Here is a 19,770-nt window from a genome sequence, read left to right as displayed (position 1 = left end):
TCATTCTTACAGCGGAATGACAGAGGACAGATGGTTTTACCATCATCACAGATGGAGATTCTTTGCAGTAAGAGCATTGAGACTATGCAACATTTTTAAAGATGGCCGTTTAATGATTTTGTGATGCCCCCCCCCCCCTCCCTTCCTCTGGATTATAGATAGGGTTATAAGTTTGACTTGATGGACCCTTGTTTTTCTTTTTATGTTTTTTAACTATGTAAAAAAATATCTAAATGCACCATAAAAATAGCAGTGTCTCTTTATCCAGATATAACTTGCTCTTGGCACTCAACACCATCTTTGTAGATGAGTACAGGTTTGGCAAAGTAATACATTTGAACTTTTTTTTTTTTTGTACTAATATAACCCATTAAGTAAATGTTGGTGTTGACGTGTGTAGTGCTGATCTGGGTGACCTGCAAGAGGATTAGATGTAGCGCACACATCTGTAGTCACTTACACCGCACTTCTCAAGCGTTCCTTGCACTTGTGTACCTGAGCACCGATCCGCTCTCAGGCCTGTAAACACCATTTTATGACTTAAATGGACGTGAACACAGTATAAAACAAGCCCAATCCATCTCCATAAAGCCAACCTGCCTGAGGCAGCAAAGGTACAAGAGGGTAGAAGCAGATGTGTATTCAGTGGGAGACCTTTATTCATTTAAAGGGTTAACTTTTCCAAACGTACCACAAATCTAATGAGTAACTCCTAAATTTGTTAAGTTAAATTAAACAAATAACATATATATTCATGAGTCACAGTATATTAACAGGCCATGTATATTTTTATTTTAAAAAATTGCCCTAAAAAAAAAATAATAATAATAATTAAATGAGCATTGTTACTTTAGGAAAAAAACTTGTCAACATGTGTTCGACAAGTATCCACAGACAGCAGTTAGCAAGGAACTGATCCGGATAGAGCAAAGTTGCTAAGAGCCTAGGAACTCTATCTCGCAGTGCGGTTGTCAGCAGGGAACCCTCAGCATTCCGCTCATCCCAGGTAACAGGGTTTGGGGCTTGTGTCACCCTCATAGGACGGGCCACCCGACACTGGTGGGCATAAGGTGGTGCAAAGACCCTAAAGGTCAAAACACAGACACAAGTGTTCTCTTCTTCTTCTCCTAAAGTATTCTTCTACCTCATCCTCCAACATTCCAGCAGAGCACATTACTACTTGGATTGGGACTCTTACGACATCCTCCTCTCTGCCTCTCTGATCCTTTGTATCTCCCAACACGCAACTTAGTCAGCATGACTATACTCTTCAATGTACTCCTACCACAGAACTGGATCCTGTATTATCAAGTGTACTACCGAGTGTATTATCAAGTGTTTTATAAAAAGAAAGGTCTCCTACAAAGCACTGTTGTGTGTTCTGCTGCACACAAGTACTTTCCAAGTAAACAAGAGATTATTTATGATAAAGAGACTCTGTGATTCTTCGTCCCACACCAACACAGTGTACACTACATCCTTGGGACATTTCCCCGCTCTGTGGGTGGCGGAACCGATAGTCAGGGAGGGTCACTACACCACTACACCCGCAGCAGCACGGCAGGTCACTGACCACAGGGGAACAAGGTGTAACCGGCCCTTTAAAAAAAAAGCAGGTGTGCCACCATACCCGTGTGCCCAACCGGCACCGGCGCCACTACTCTACCACACTCTACCTCCGCCATTGTGCTGCGGGGGCTCACCACACTTACACTGTATGGCACTTTCAGCTCTGATTGGATAGCCTCATACAGTGATTGGATAGCCTCATCATATTCTTCGTATTTGCGTACTTTCATATTCTTCATCATACTCTTCTTCTTGACATATCTTCATAGTCTTCATCATCATGTTCTTCTTCTTCACGTATCTTCATATCCTCTATCATAGGCTTCTGGCGCTTACGGTGTTGACTGACACTGTAGTTGTTCATTCAGTAACGTTTTTCCTTAATTTGGAGACTTGATCTGAAGGGTATTTTTCTTTCAGCAATGTGTCTCAGTGAGGTCATGCAGGAAAGGAAGATGGAAAGAGCTGATTTGGGATTTATGACTGGAGAGACTTTGAATAATCTTCGAAGGGCGACCACATTTTTATGACCTTGTGTGCGTTCTGTCAGACCTCACACAACATTTACACAATTCCTAGATTTAGTTCACGTTATTCGGCTGCTTGGGATACGTTGCTCGGTGTCTGACAGCTGAGAACCATCTTGATAAGTTACATCTTATAGGCCGTAGGTTATGCTTAATTTTTGGAATGAATCAAAAAGATGTCACCTTCCTTCCTAAGATAATGTTACAAAATTGATGATCTGACAATTGTTGGTGGTCCAGACCTTTTGGGGTAGTCCAGTGAAAAGATATCACTGAAGTTTTCCTTCTACTCTCAGCTGCCACCTCTGTCCATGTCAGGAACTGTCCAGAGTAGTAACAAATCCACATAGAAAATCTCTCCTGCTCTGGACAGTTCCTAATATGGACAGAGGTGGCAGCAGAGAGCACTGGGTCACACTGGAAAGAATACACCGCCTCTTGCAGGACATACAACAGCTGATAAGTACTGTTTTTTAATAGAAGTACTGTAATTTACAAATGTGTAACTTTCTGACACCAGTTGATTTAATAATAATTCTCCCTCTGGAGTACCCCTTTAATATTTGGCTTTATTATGGCTGTCCAACTTAGCTGCACAGAAATGTTCATTCATTCCCCGACATTGGGTGGTTTACATTTTGCAGAGGTAAAAAATAACACATGCTCAAAGGGCTTATCTAAGTGGACATTTTTTTGAACTGCCGCCGAGTTCACGATCGTCACAGGCCGATAAGCCAGTCCCCACCACTTCATGCTGGGCCGGTGCTCAGGAATAAACCAGTGCCATGCACGGGAACCAGGCGGCGGTTTAAAGAAAGGACCATGGCATCCGCATCCCTGCGCTGGTGCCGGACTATTCATGTAAAAGCACAAAGCCATGTAACTAGTGGTACATTTGCTTTAAAGGGGTTGTTCAGTGAAAATCTTTTTCTTTCAAATCAACTGGTGTCAGTAAGTTATATAGATTTATAATTTACTTCTATCAAAAAATCTCATGTCTCCCCATACTTAACAGCTACTAAATGCAGGAAATGTTGTTTTATTTCCAGTCTGACACAGTGCTCTCTGCTGCCATCTCTGGCCGAGACAGGAACTGTCCAGAGCAGGAGAGGTTTTCTATGGGGATTCATAGAAAACCGAGACAGAGTTCCTGTCTCGGCCAGAGATGGCAGCAGAGAGCACTGTGTAACATTTCCTGCATGACATATAGTAGCTAATAAGTATGGGAAGACTTGAGTTTTGTTTTAATAGAAATAAATTACAAATCTTTATAACTTTCTGACATCAGTTGAATTGAAAAAAAAATATTTTTTTTCGCTGGACAACCCCTTTAAGTGACACTACCACACTGAAAACTGCTAATGTCAAGGAGAAGATGCAATCATGAATGAGACTTGCTTTATCTTCATATAATACATGATACATAGAGTTGAGTTAACTTTGAGCATGTTTTGGGTTCATCTGATCCCAAGTTTGCGGCATTTGATGGTGGCTGCAGATGGTGGCTTCTGGAGCCCTAGAGAGTTCTGGGAATATGAATACAGCCTATGGGCTTATGGCTGTACCCATGTTTTCCAGGCAGCATGCTTGAGGTTCACTCAGCTCTAATGAGAAATATTTACTGCATAATTTCCAATGATTTTATCCATTTTAATGGCACTACGAGGTGTGTGAGTTGTGGGATAGTCTGACGTTCCTTGTGGCAGGAGTTCAGCTTCCAGGTGTATTGTAGTAGAGTTCTACTGACATCCAGTGGAGCAGTGCGTGTGCTCAGAGGAAATTCCACATTCATTAGAAACATCCACACCTGTTTATCTTGCCCTATAAAGGTGCCAGTACTTTTATTAATAATAATAGTAAAGTGACAACATTACTTGGACACTTACCTGTAAATGTTTTTGTCACCGTATATCTAAATTTATATGTATGTGTCACATAGTTAGAGACTTAAAGGCAAAAAATTTTATTTAAGTTTTGTATTGCCCCCTAAAAGTTATAAAAATCACCAATATACACTTATTACGGGAAATGCTTATAAAGTACTTTTTTCCCTGCACTTACTACTGCATCAAGGCTTCACTTCCTGGATAACATGGTGATGTCACTTCCTGGATAACATGGTGATGTCACTTCCTGGATAACATGGTGATGTCACTTCCTGGATAACATGGTGATGTCACTTCCTGGATAAAATGGTGATGTCACGCCCCGACTCTCAGAGCTGTGCGGGTTGTGGCTGCTGGAGATGATGGCAGAGGGTTGCTCAGTGTCCCTCCAGTGCCCTGTGTCCCTCAGTGTCCTCCTACCATCATCCTCTCTAGCAGCCACAGCCCGCACAGCTCTGGGAGTCGGGTCGTGACATCACCATTTTATCCAGGAAGTGACATCAACATTTTATCCAGGAAGAGACATCACAACGTTATCCAAGAAGTGAAGCCTTGATGCAGTAGTAAGGGCAGGAAAAAAGCCCTTTATAAGCATTTTACGTAATAAGTGTATATTGGTGATTTGTATAACTTTTGGGGGGCAATGCAATACTTTAATAAAAAATTTTGCCGGACTTCCCCTTTAACTTGAAGCTCCTAGGTATTAAAGCAGATTGCATAACAGAGCTCTACCTGCAGTCTGCCATGTATGATACTGTGGTGTGGCAGGGAAGGAGACACTCGTTTAAAGGGGTTATCCAGCACTACAAAAACATGGCCATTTTCCCCCTACTGTTGTCTCCAGATTGGGCGGGGTTTTGAAACTCAGTTCCATTGAAGTAAATGGAGCTTAGGTGCAAACTGCACCTGAACTGGAGACAACAGTAGGGAGAAAAGTGGCCATGTTTTTGTAGCGCTGGATAACCCCTTTAAGGGCTTTCAGTTAGAACAAAATAAATATAATACTGTGGTCATCCTATGGGCTCCTTTAGACACCAGGCCCTAGGTGCTAACACTGCCTTTGCCCACCCTGTAGTTACACCCCTGTATAGGATGGGTATGGAGGAATTTAAAGAGACATAACTTTGATCTACAGTTTAGGCAGTTTGGTACCTCCGTTTCTTAGCTTCAAACCTACTTCTGTACTATGCTTTGTGTAATAGGGCCTTAAAGGGGTTGTCCGGCAAAAAAAATTATTCACAGAATAACACACATTACAAAGTTATACAACTTTGTAATGTATGTTATGTCTGTGAATGGCCCCCTTCCCCGTGTCCCACCACCCCCACCCGTGTACCCGGAAGTGTGGTGCGCTATACATTACCTGTCACGTGCCGACCACGGTCTCCGATCGTCAGCAGTGACGTCTTCTTCGGGAGGCCAGCGGATCTTCCCGAGTGCCGGCCGCCCTCTGCAGCGTCATCCGAAGCTCAGCCGCGATTGGCTGAGCATAACTGTGCTCAGCCAATCGCGGCTGAGCAGCTGATGACGTGGCCGCGTCATCAGCCGCTCAGCCGCGATTGGCTGAGCACAGTTATGCTCAGCCAATCGCGGCTGAGCTTCGGATGACGCTGCAGAGGGCGGCCAGCACTCGGGAAGATCCGCCGGACTCACGAAGAAGACGTCACTGCTGACGATCGGAGACCGTGGACGACACGACATGCGGTGAGTATAATGCACCACACTTCCGGGTCTAGCGTGGGTGGGGGGAAACACGGGGAAGGGGGCCATTCACAGACATAACATACATTACAAAGTTGTATAACTTTGTAATGTGTGTTATTCTGTGAATAATTTTTTATCGCCGGACAACCCCTTTAAGTGGAAGCCAAATGTAGTGCTCCATCTTGGGATTTGTTTACATATGTGTCATAAGGTGGCCATGGTTCAACCAACCGTTCTCCCCCATCCTCCCCATACAAATGTGTTCTCTATGGGGATATGGGGACGGATAAGCCTTGGCCAGACATCTCTAACAGTAGCTTATCTGTCTAAGAACAAAGGGGTTGTACAGGTAAATTCCATCACACCCAACCCCAACTTCATCTATGAAGTCTCGAGAGACTGCCATCATGGATGGTCCGAACCTGCCAAGGTTCGGGTTTGTACGAACCCGGAATCTCGGCAAAGATTCCCACTGTCTTAAATCTCCGTGCAGAGGGTGGATACAGCAGGAGGACCGTCTGGAAAACCGTGATACAGTCACAGCCATAGGCTGTATCCCAGTTTTCCAGGCGGTCTTCCCACTTTATCCACCCTCTCCACGGAGGCTTAAGACAGCGGGAATCATTGCCAAGAGTCCTCGGCAGGTTCGGACTATCCCTAACTGCCATACACATTATACTTTCTTCTAACCTACCTCAAGCCGCAGGTTTAGTCACATAAGTATAAAGTATATTGGGACCATTAGCTTTTTATAATGGAAACCACAAGACGGCCATTGTCATTCAGTGGACCTCAGCACAGACCACCCTGATCTATAAGGCAGTGGTCCATCAAGCTTTCCATTGCTTTGATGTCAAGAAGACCAGTTAAAGGGGTTATCCAGTGCTACAAAAACATTGCCACTTTCTTCCAGAGACAGCACCACTCTTGTCTCCAGTTCAGGTGTGGTTTGCAATTAAGCTCCATTTACTTCAATGAAACAGAGTTACAGAACCCCGCCCAAATTGGAGACAAGAGTCATGCTGTATCTGGAAGAAAGTGGGCATTTTTTTGTAGCACTGAATATTCCCTTTAATGCAGACAGAGGTCCAACGCTTATGTGGAGCATTGAGATGTAGGCTACTGAGATGTGGCTCAGAGCTCAGGCCGAGTAGCAGGATCACCCCGTACATGAGCATCTAGATAACAATAGAAGATAATGTAATCTCTATGAGAACCGCTTAATTGCTTATTACTACAGCTTTAAGTTTCCCGGACTAACTTACGCAGATTGTAACAAATTTCCCATTGAAACTGATGAGAAACCAAGTTTATCCTCGAGATCAGTAATAATTCCACTGGTTGAAAATTCAGCCGTCACTTTGGTAGATCTGTGAAACACTCCCTGCACTGGTTTTCCTTTATCCTTCTCTAGTAATACTATTTCCATTCCCCACCTAGAGGCCGACATTGTTTTCTTAGAGATACCAGGCTGTGTTTTCCAGATCTATACTTGTAGGGTGTGTGGAAAGATTAACATGAAAGGAAAATAAATTCCCAAGACTTTTATTTTAATCCCTCTTGGCGTGTCCTATTGTGAGCATCAAGCCACCCATTAGCGAATGAAAAAAAAATGTCTATGATATGACAAAGCATTGCAGCCACAATAATAGCCAGGGCACATGTGAGACGTCAAATCAGAAAACTTTCCTTTTTTTTTAGAATGAATTATGTCAGATGGAGAAGACATGGTCATGTTGGATAGTGATAGCTTAAAGGGGTAATCCACCTGAGAGATAAAAAAATGAAATGCTTGCTGGTCTTACTCGCGAGTATATTGGGACGTCTCCTGTCTTTCTAGCTGCTGCCATTCCTGAGTTTTTCTAAAGTTTTTCTAACAGTCGATCTATATCCAAAATGGTCACCAGCCCGGAAACTACATTTCCCATCATGCATCTTCCTGCTTTCTTTCCTGCCCACTGCTGTCATTACTATTGCACAGTAAACACAGGACTGTTTTTTTCCACTGATTTTGCATCACATCACCCCAATATGTATTCCATACTAGCTGATGATGTAGCAGAGCTGACACGCGCATGGTGTAGCAGAGCTGACGCACACATTATGTAGGTATGTGCTACATAACGGGCATATGTTTACCGGGGGGGTTTAGTGTAGGTTTAGATCTCTGCTTGCTAACTGTGAATGAAAACATTCTAGTTCTATACAGACTCTAAGAACATCTATAACACTTACAATATACAGAGCTGTGGTTAGGGACACACATAACTCTAAGGAAGCAGCACTATCACTTTCACAAGTGAACAGGTGCATAGAGATGATAGAAATGATGTCTCCTGGGGGGTTGGGTTACCAAGTCAATAAACAACTAACAGAGGAGATCACATGTCCTGTGTCTACAAAGGGAGGGGGAAGAGATAGCAGCGTGTTGTCAGAGTGGACACAAAATAGATGATTTTAGACATCCAGAGCGGGTAAATATGAGAAAAAGGGATTGGGTGCAAGATAGGTTATACATGTATATTGGACATAGGGTATTATTAGGAAGGGGGATTGTTTAGAATATTGTTTTTGTTACCCGGATAACTCCTTTAAACTTTTTGTTCTCAGTAGTGGTAATTTACATCCAGAGGTACCTGGCAGTGGCTTACACTATTTTTCTATTGGAAATATATGCACGCATGGCCAAGTTTGCAAGGTATAGGGAAATCAGAATAGACAACTGTCTGCCGAATGAGCTAATATGTATGGCTAGCTTTAGCGTATGTGATGGCATACACCATGAGAGTTTTAGGCGACCATATTTTTATTATGCTTCTGATAACATGAACATAAGTATTATATAACACAACAGTGAATATATCATGCACCTTGTCACCCTTATAGAAGCAAAAAAAATAAAAAAATGACAGTACTAATAAACATTGGTTGGCCCAACAACATTAAACCTGCAGATGCACTGCCAGTCGCTAGTGGAGAGGTCATGAAGTCATAGGATAACCCAGTATAAAGTGGCATAAGGAAACTAACACCCTCAATAGTCAGGCTGACATTCTCTAGTGTATACGAATAGCTTAAGCAGTAATAAAAATCCCTATTTAGAGCCATTGTGGGCCTCGGCCTGAATCATACCTGTTGCTGCTTTAGCACTTCCACGTGTGATGTATGCCATTACAGACATCTCTTTGCAGCTGAGAAAATAACACGCGGCCAGCAGAAACATCGAATAAACTCTTGACACAACATTTTGTCATTTTTTTTTCTCCATAAATTAACCAAAGTATATATTATAGCCTTTCCTGGCCAATTCCTACCTGCATTGTAAACCTCCTCCTGACTGAGTCACTTGGCAGCCCTTCTATAGAGTTACAATAGTTCTGGGCAGCAGGGAGTCAAACCTGTCAGAAGATCAGATGGATTGCAGAGGAGCCCGGGCCGGGGTCATGATGTCATCATTTGCTAGTTGGCATCCATATACTAGGGTACGGCTAATGCTATGCTGATTGCTTCCTAGAGTGGTAGTTAAACAGCTGGTAGCCCTATAAACCTGTTTCCATGATATACTCGACACAGTATTATAATTTTTTTTTCTCTGCTATGAATAAAAAATAAACCTGGGATCTAAGAATAGCGAGAATTATTAGTGGAGAGCGGGAGTCTGGCCTACTGGGTAGGTGGCCTTGGCTAAGTTCATAGCTTTCTTTAATTGACATCGGGTATAGATATGAGTGGATAAATATAAAGAAAGAAGGGGCCAAAGATTGGAGGGATGGTGAATATTCAATGGTAGAAGTTTAAGGAGATAAAAATTTTTAAGGTGGTTGGATATTGATATAGGTGTTTAACTTTGGTCTTGATTTGGCGTGATCAACATTACTAGAGGTCAGCAAACTTGACAAACCTGAACAATCGGCATTCAAATCCTCCTGCCTAGAAGGTGAACGCAGTCCGAAGACCTCCTGGAAAACATGGATTGGGCCTATTTTGTTAAACCAGGTACGTGTGAACGTACCCTTACGTATTACTGACACTAAAAATCTTTCAACATGTCACACAGACATGCCACCATAGTTGGGGTGACAGGACCTTTAACTGATCACTAGAGGCTATGTCTTTGTGCGGCCATCTTACAGCCATCTTTTTGGAGGGCCGTCAATTGCAGCAAACAATTTACAGCAAACAATGACGTTTGTTTCATAACACCGGCTGTTAATTGCCACGAAAATGATGGCCATTGGAAAAAAAAAATGATGGGGAAGGCACCAGACAGTGAACCCTGCATTGATCCCCGTCAGCTGTCCCTGCTTACTTGCCACAATCTGCCCTAGGCGGCAGCGAGCAACTGGCCGTCAGTCCCTCGCCTAAGTACGGTGACACATTGTACGCAGACAGACAAACTAACAAGAAGAGAAGGTCAGACAGGCCGAGGTCACAACTGGCAGGTAGCAAAAGTACAAAAATGTTATCCAAAAAGCACAGTCAGGTCGCAAGCCAAAAAGGGCAGGGCAGGCGGAAAGAAAGGTTTGTCAGGGAATGAGAGCTGAGGTCAGATAGTCAGAGGATATAACAAGAAACTAGCAGGGGAGCTGGGCACATTAGAAACTAGTCTCAATATCCAGCATAGGACAAAGACACTGGAGATCCTATATAGGAGGCCAGGGGTCTGGTCCAGGGCTGATTGGCCCAATCCCCTGATCTCCAACACAGGCACCTGATAACAAATACACTGACTGGCAGAGAAACCCGCCAGTCACAGAAACGCAAAGGCAAAACTCTGAACCTGCCAGAAAACTAAGCAGGTGGACATGGGTGTGGTGCAAACTGGCGCCAAGGTCCCACCAAGTACATTCATAACAAGTAAGGCTGGGTTCACACTGCATTTTTGCAATCCGTTTTTTTCATCCGTTTTTTTGCAAAAAAATGATGAAAAACAGATGAAAAAAACATGCATTTGTGTGCATCCGTTTTGATCCATTTTTCCATTGACTTCCATTATAAAAAAAACGGATCAAACGGATCCGTTTTTTTTAGCGGACACAAAAGTAGTGTCAGCTACGTTTTTGTGTCCGTCAAAAAAAACCGGATCTATCTTGTTGCTTTTTTCTGGGAATCTTCTGTCTAGGTCTTAGGGATCACCAGGAACCCTAGTTGAAAAAACTTCATTAAAACATTTTATCTGTGCCAGTTTCTTCTGGGATTTGGTCTTTAACACAGCTTGTGTATTCAATGGTCATTCAAGGGTATAATCTATTAGTTGCATTAATCCAGTCCAGTCCATTGATTTTTGATTGATCCATGCCGACACAATGGCTTCTCCATTTTTTTTTTGCGGCACAAATTACAGCCCCAAAACTGCCCCTTTGGATGAATAAAAGGGGGTGTACAAGGGACCTACCAACTTGGCAAATGTATCAATCCAAGGGATGTATTTAGGAAAATTTTGTGAAATCTCTTAGATAATTGTCCTCATACTATAAAGTAAAACTGGAGTGAGAAGGATGGATATCCCAAATACCAAAGAGTCCGATACATGTAACCGGTTTGGAGCCTGTACGGCTTCTTTGTATGGAGCTGTACTCCCTCCGTCCATGCTAAGGGGGTATTCTCCTCTAAAATCGTTGCTTGCAGAATCGTTTTATACATAGGGGTTTTTGCCTTCCTCTGGATCAACACAGTATGGTTTCTCTAGGTTGAACCTAATGGACTCTTGTCTTCTTTCAACCATGTTACTATGTTACTATATGGTTTCCGATGTAAGTGGATTGGAGACCTTGTGCACTTCTGTGACATCTCTTTTACAACTTCCTACAAAATGGCCTCCCATGCCTTTACGCTAATTTCCTTTGGTCGTTACAACAACAAACACTTGTTCTTCACCAACCACATCATAGTCAGCACTTAAGGAATACATTTGAGCGGTCTCGTCTATAATCTAGTAAACGCTACTTTCTTGGCCTACTTACCACCACCGAGAGGACATCGAAAACCATTCTACACAACTGAGAAGGTGCCACCGTAATATGTAATATGTTCATTTTCGGCTTACGATTCCCCCGTGCCGACATTCACGCGGCACCTACTTACATAAAATACAGATGCCTTCGGATCAATCATCCGCTTGCCTATCACCGTAATGAGATGAATAATATTACTACCTTGTGTGTTATAAATGTTACCCTACCTGCTGAGACAGCCCTCATATTCATAAGGCTTCTCGTTGCATATATAAATATGTGGAAACTCCCTGCCAAGTTAAGCCAGCATTCCATTGCCAGAATTTCATCGGCTTTATAACACTCTTTTTAAAAGCCACCGGGGGATATGCATAAGTTTAAAAAGTGGTTTTATTGCAAAAAATGAGGCTTTTACATTGGAAAATTAATTTGCGAGTAAAAAAGCACACATCATATTGACTTTAATTTTCACTGAACATCGAGATTTACTGAACTGTGAGGTAAATATTGACTGAGACCTTGGCTAATGACTTCTTCTCAGGTCAATAAATCTCTCAGCAGTGATCACTATTTATTTAATGTTCCTTCCTACTGACTTTTTCCTTTCACAAACCCAGCACACATCACTGGGTTACTCAACGGAGAGAGAGAACTCAAAGACGTGTTCACTAATCTCCTATATTAGGAGCCGGGATGAAGATCCAATCAACCGTAATAATATTACGACATTTCACTTGAATTGACTTACAGTTGAAGGTGGTGGAGCAAAATCCACCAAGGACTTTACGTACCGCGTGAGCGAGGGCTCGAACATATTGAGACTTAGCTTGTCCAACGATTCAACTTTCACCAAAAAAGTTTTAGACAAGGGTTTTTATGTCTTTTTTAGTTGTATAATATAGCATAGGAGTAACATAGCGGTTTAGCGGTCTTACGCCGGTAACACACAAGTCTTAGGAAGCCTTGTTGACCTAGAGTACGAGGGAAGACTGGGAAAAAGATGAGGAGCACAGAAGGTAGGGCAACGCATAGCAAAAATGTAAATGGGCTCATGCTGACGTGGTTTACCAGCCAGGACTGAAGAACATGGGCCCAGATTTACCAAATTGTAAGACTAGAGATGACCATGGTCGAGTCTGATAGCTCAGCATTTGAATGGGCTGTATTCATGTTTCCCAGGATTCTCTAGGGCTGCATCCAACTTCTTCAGCCACCAATATTCATTTGCTGAGTGATCCACATGCTTGAATTTCTACACAAGACTTAGGACCCTATTCCACCGGACGATTATCCTTCAGATTATCGTTAAATCATTTGAATCTAAACGATAATCGTTCGGTTGAAATGCAGTTAACGATTAGCGACCGAACAAGAAATCGTTGATCGCTTTATAAGACCTGGACCTATTTTTATCATTGCTCGTTCGCTAAACATTCGCAAATCGTTTGCATTGAATGAGCCGTCGTTCGGTCGTTCGCAGTAGATACGAACGCAATAGCGAAGAAATAGCGAAGAAAAAACGATTGCAAATACAATCATAAGTAACGATTATCATTCCATGGAAATGAGTGAACGTTTTCAGGTCTTTCGCAATAGCGGTCGCTTGAGATCATTAATCGTTAACGATTATGCGAACGATAATCGTCCGGTGGAATAGGGCCCTTAGACAGTCTCTAAATTCACCAGAATTATAAAAGTGGCTTTTTGATAAATCGGGCACATCTGTAGACAGCTATTAATTAGCTTAACTAACACCGAAATTGGGCTCTAAATTTTTAAAGGAGAAGTCCGGCCAGACCAATTTTTTTTTAGCAGAGTCCTGCCTCGGTCGCTGACTGGCTAGGGGACCTCACACGTCATGACCTGGCTCCCCATTTTGATCAGGAAGTGACCGGGGACCTAGGGACTAGAGCGGCGATGTGCAGCCACCATCACTGGAGCGGGGGAGGTAATAGCATGTTATTTCTTTTATCCTCCCCAACACTTGCTAAAAAATGGGTCTGGCTGGACTTCCCTTTAATAAGTTTTTGCTGAACCGTGTCACAATATAAGCCACGCTTTCTTTTGACAAAATCACACCCATTTGTAAAGTGAGGTGTATTTTACTATTCGTTTATATATGTATTTAGTTTATAAATATATTTAGGCTACAATCCTAATGGGGGAGATATATCAGTGAGCGCTCGGGCATACTCCAGATCAGTTTCACAGTTGTATTTCCACAGGTCTCATGGGTGTTCGAGTGTCAGTCACCAACTATCACAGACTGACATAACATTGTCTCTTGGGACGGTGTGTCCATCTGTCTGAAGCCATGTCATGTCAATGTGTCAGTGCTGACCTCCTCTACTTGCACAACTCAAGTACAGCTCCAGGGTCAGGCATACTATGGTATGAGTCAGTCTGCCTGCTGAAGAGGATCCACAATGCTCCCAAAAGGTAAATCAAGTGTTCCCTTTCATTTCTCACCACCCATAAAGTTATGTGCAGCTGTCCCTTGTGTAGATACCAGAGTACCAATTGCTCTTTGTACACAGTGCTAGTGTCATTTCTCACTCTTCTCTCTTCTCTATTCCCGCTCACCGCTCCCGCACCCTGTCCAAAGAACAAACCTGTTCATTCTTTGGACAGACGACAGAATCTGCCCGTGTATTAAATGGAGTCTATGACACGGACGGATAAAAAAAACGCGTGCCCGCCACAGTCGGCGAGCGGGTGCGAGCTGCGGAATGCGCGACTGGTTTTCCGTCACCGTTCCGTAGTGTGCACGTACCCTAACACAGTGCTCTCTGCTACCACCTCTGTCCATGTCAGGAATTGTCCAGAGCAGTAGCAAATCCCTATAGAAAACCTGTTCCCGACAGAGGTGGCAGCAGAGATCACCATGTCGGACTGTAAAGAAAACTCCACTTACTGCAGGACATACGGCAGCTGATAGGCACTGAAAGTTTTTTTTTTTTGTTTGTTTTTTATAAAACTGGTTTAAAAACCTGTATAACTTTCTAACACCTGTTGATTTGAAACCATTCCCTTCCGGAGTACCCCTTTAAGTAACCTGATATTGTGAAGTGTAACGGAAAAATCTTTGAAACTCTATGGATATTATTAAGGGTTAAAAATACTTGAATTCTTTTTAGGATTTTTTTCCCTTCTAACTTAATAAAGCTGTAGTGTTCGATTCAACCTCCCATTAAGGGTACGCTTATGTTTTCATCAGTAGCTCATACATTAAGTACTCGCTAAATGAGCCTTGTTTTAAGCTGTGCTTTTAACACTAAATTCAGTCTGAGTAAATAAGTGGGGCATTAATACTTTCTAATGAGACGGCACTTGGCCGAGAAAGATGTTGTTGGCAAATTGTGCATTTACATCTTACGTCTGGCGTACCATGATGAATTTCAAGGCTTTCAGATATCGCTCCGGGCAGGTCAAATAAACATGTGTATTGCCAGTAGGTTGTGTGAACATAGTAGTCAGATGCGTGCTTCTTCAGGAGTCCATTAATGTGACCACAGGCATTATATAGGCTGAGCTACAACTGATGATTTAGCAAATTGGTTTTTGGTTTGTGGCCTATTCCAAATGGGTTCTATTGGCCCCGAGGAGAAAAGAAGCCACAGACAGTTTATGTTGTTGAGCTCCTATGAATGAAACCATTCTCCGTAAGCCTTAAGCAGTAGTCTAGTTTAGATCACACACTTTAAACTTTATACTAAGGCATTCTGAGTTAGTAGAAGGAGTTTTAGATTTAGGATCCTCATGTATAAGGGTGGATTCACACCATGGGTGAGATTTATCAAACATGGTGTAAAGTGAGACTGTCTCAGTTGCCCCTAGCAACCAATCAGATTCCACCTTTCATTCCTCACAGACTCTTTGAAAAATGAAAGGTGGAATCTGATCGGTTGCCCCCCGACCTCTTTGAACTTAAAAAGCATCAGTCATTATAAAAACTTTTTGACATCACCTTCCTCCACTCCAGAGCAGGACGTCTCCGAAGGCTTATACTATGCGGCAGCCCTGGTCACATGACACAGAGCCGGGAGAGAACACGATGAGCGTGGCTTCTCCTGACTCGTAATCCTGAATGGTCTTAACACTCAAACCGTGACCAACCAAAACTTCTCATATGTCTTTTAGTTTCTTACAATGACAGGTGCACTTTAAGAAAGAATATAGGCAGCAGGTTGCCTGAGTGCTTAGTGTCAGACACTGTCAATGTGCTGACAGTGATTCAGTAGGACCAGGGCCAATATTAGACTGGTGGGGCCCAGGATAAAATTGAAAGTTAGGCCCTAAATGCTAAAATTTTCTACCAATTACACAGCTTCATACTATTTACTATACGGAGACTGTTTTTTACCAATAAAACTACAACAAGGGCCAAAAAGACACGTGGAGTTGGAGTACTCCTTTAAATATGGTGTGGCCTGGATGCTTTTCTCAAGTTATGGCACTAAATTTCATGTGCTAGAACATCGATCCAGGGATATATGCTAATTGCCATATTGGAGTCAGGAAGGAATTGTTCTCCTTGTGAGGGGCAATTGTCATTTGCCTCATGGGGGTTTGTTCCTTTCTCTGGATCAACACTATTGTTGTAGGTTGAACTTAATAAACTCTGATCTTTTTTTCAACCTTAGGCCATGACCACATGGCGTATAACATCGACCATTCTGTGACCCGGCCGGTGTTACTAAAGATCATCCCGGCCGGTACTGCAGGATGATCTTCGTTTCTGCCAAATTCACTGCTGCACACAATGGTGTGTGTGGCCGGAGCCGCACGCTCCATTGTATGAACCGACAGGTTCATTGAATAGCGGCCGCAGGAAACTGACATGTCAGTTTTTCCTGCAGCCGCATGGAATCCTGCCCACAGCGTATGCTGTGTGTATACACTCTGGCCGGGATTCTATTCATTCACATACAATGTATGTGTTGTATAAATCACGGCCATTGTTGCAAATTTGCAACAATGGCCGTGATTTATACAACACATACCTTGTGTGAACATGGCCTTACTATGTAATTAAGGTATCTAAAAATATTAGAGGATGCCATTGAAAAAAAAAAATAATAATATATATATATATATATATATATATTTGTAAAAAAAAAAACTGCAATTTCGCTGAGCATTTTGTGTGTGTTTCTTCAAGTTTTTTTCTTCTTTGAGTTTCCCCTGCAATAAAACTGACATGTTAACTTTATTCTACAGGTCAGTACAATTACAGAAAAGGTTGGGTTCAAAATACGTTTGCAATCCGTTTTTGCAAAAAACGGATGGAAAAAACGAATCATAACCGATGCACACAAGTGCATCCGTTTTTCCATCCCTTTTTTTTTGCAAAACGGATGAAAAAAACAGATTGCAAAAACGTAGTGCGAACCCAGGCTAATTTATAGCCCGCCGCCCTGCCCCCCACTCGCAGCCCGGCCCCCCGCTCATCTGCAGCCCCCTGCGCTCCGATCGCCCCTGCCGCCACTCCGATCGCCACCGCCACCCGCCGCCGCTTCGGGGGGGGGGGGGCGATCGGAGCGGCGGGGGTGGCGATCAGAGCGTTGGCGGGAGGCGATCGGAGCGGCGGGGGTGGCGATCAGGGCGGCGCAGGGGGCTGCGGTTGAGCGGGGGGCGGGCTGCGGGCGAGCCGGGCTGCAGGCGTACGATCGCAAAACGATTTTTCCGTACGATATATACTTCGAAATCTTTAATCGTACGATCGGGCCAATAATCGCCTCGTGTAAACTAAGCATAAGGATTGCCATATTCTGACCCCATAACCTTTTATCTTTTTGTCTATGGAGCTGTGTGGGGGCTCATTTGTGGTGCCATTTTGGCGTGAATGGGACTTTATAACCACTTTTTATTCCATGCTGTAAGAGCTGACCAAAAAAATGCAATTCCGGAAATATTATTTTTATTTTACAGTATTCACCATGCAGGATAAATAAAATTATATTTTATTAGTTCAGACATTTCCAGTTATGCATATATATTTTATTTAGTTAGGATTTTTTAATGGGAAAAAATAGAATTAATATGAATTTGTAGTGAGAGGGACTTTTTTATACTTTTATTTTATACTCCCCCCCCCTCCTTCTAGGAGATATGCACAGAGAAAATTCAATCTCTAGTACACTGCACTAACATTGTATCACAGTATATTGTCATTTCTGTGGCTTCCTAGTAAGCTGTAGTAGAGCTCAATGGCTTTCTGACATATTTGTAAATCCCTTAATTGACCAAACATTACTCTTTAGCCCAGAAAAAAAACTTTACAGGCTTGACCACTAGGTGTCTTACCTGCACATTGCTGTCCACTACTTGTATCTAGCAGAATTCTGTCTCTAGCAGCAGACACACCAAGATGGAAAACAAGAAGTAGCATTGTGCAAGGGAAAAGCAACACTGCACCCTGCTTCCTAATCCTGACTGCTACCTCCAGAGGGTCTACATTCTGCCTGAAAGGTAAATCAAGACTTTTCTCTTCTCTCTGACTTCCCAAAATGTTCTAATCAGTTGTCTCTTGTGAATATACTTACCTTTCCACTATGCATACTGTACTGCCTGAGTTCTGATTGCCATTGGAGTCGGGAAGGAATTTTCTCCCTGTGATGGGGCAATTCTCTTTTGCCTTGTAAGGGTTTTTGCCTTCCCCTTCATCTGCACAGTAAGTAAGTAAGGTTTCTCTAGGTTGAACCTGATGGACTCTTGTCTTCTTTCCACCTTATTAATTATGTTAAAGGGGTAGTGCGGCGCTAGGAAATTATTCACAAAAGTTATACAACTTTGTAATGTATGCTATGTATGTGAATGGCCCCCTTCCCGTGTTCCCCGACCCCCACCCGTGTACCCGGAAGTGTAGTGCACTATACATACCTGATCCGTGTCGATCGACCCCGTCTGTAATCTTGTCAAAGACCAGGGGCGTAGTTGGGATTCATGGGGCCCCATAGCAAAAAACTGTATGGGGCCCCCCTCCCCAACACACTAATATAGATAGATGGATGGATGGATGGATGGATGGATGGATGGATGGATAGATAGATACACTCTGTGATGTGGCCCAAAAAAAAATTCTCTTGTGGCCAGAGGCAGAATCCTATGATTATATACATAGGTGCAGGAGCAGACTACCTTTTGCTTAACCCTTTATTTACTGCAGTGTGTAAGTGGCCCAGTGTTCTCTTACATGCTGCAACACAAAAAAGGGTTAATACATAAGACAATTAGCTCTCTCCTTTGCTACTCCTGCACTGATAACCCCTGACCTCTGCAGGAAAACAGAGGTCAGAGGTTATCAGAGTAGTCAAGAAGAGAGCTAATTGTCTTCTGTATTAACCCTTTTTTTGTCTTGCAGCATGTTAGAGAACACTGGGTCACTTACACACTGCAGTAAATAAGGGGTTAAGAAAAAGGACACAGGAGGCTCTTATCTTCCCTGGGCCCCCTCCCTCCACGGGCCGCATAGCAACCGCCTTCCCTGCCTCTATGGTAGCTACGCCACTGTCAAAGACGTCATCTTCGGGAGGCCGGCCGACCCGCTCCTGCCGTCCCTCATGCCGGCCCCCCTCTGTCGCGTCATAACTGTGCTCAGCCACGATTGGCTGAGCACAGTTATGCTCAGCCAAGCGCGGCTGAGCAGCTGATGACGCGGCAGAGGGGGGCCGGCACGAGGGACAGCAGGAGCGGGTCGGCCGGCCTCCCGAAGATTATGTCTTTGACAAGATGACAGACGGGGTCGGTTTACACGGATCAGGTATGTGTAGTGCACTACACTTCCGGGTACACGAGCGGGGGTCGGGGAACACGGGAAGGGGGCCATTCACATACATAACATACATTACAAAGTTGTATAACTTTGTAATGTGTGTTATTTTGTGAATAATTTCTTAGCGCCGCACTACCCCTTTAATTGCTCCCTTTAATTATTGTTATTATCAGTTCACTTCTTAAACCAAGGCTGCTTTTATATCTAACCCCTTTCTTGCTGGGATCCTATCCTCTGCCTCTTCTGTACTTCATGATCACATACAGTAGTACTTTGCAAACCTATCATCAATCCCCCCCTCCTACACACAAACACACACACACCATGTGTCTTATTGTACTGCATATACTCCACCA

The sequence above is a fragment of the Dendropsophus ebraccatus genome, chromosome 12 (genome assembly GCF_027789765.1).
Source record: "Dendropsophus ebraccatus isolate aDenEbr1 chromosome 12, aDenEbr1.pat, whole genome shotgun sequence".
In the NCBI taxonomy this organism is placed as follows: Eukaryota; Metazoa; Chordata; class Amphibia; order Anura; family Hylidae; genus Dendropsophus; species Dendropsophus ebraccatus.
The sequence above is the reverse complement of the archived record's forward strand: the minus strand, read 5'-3'. Positions refer to the sequence as shown.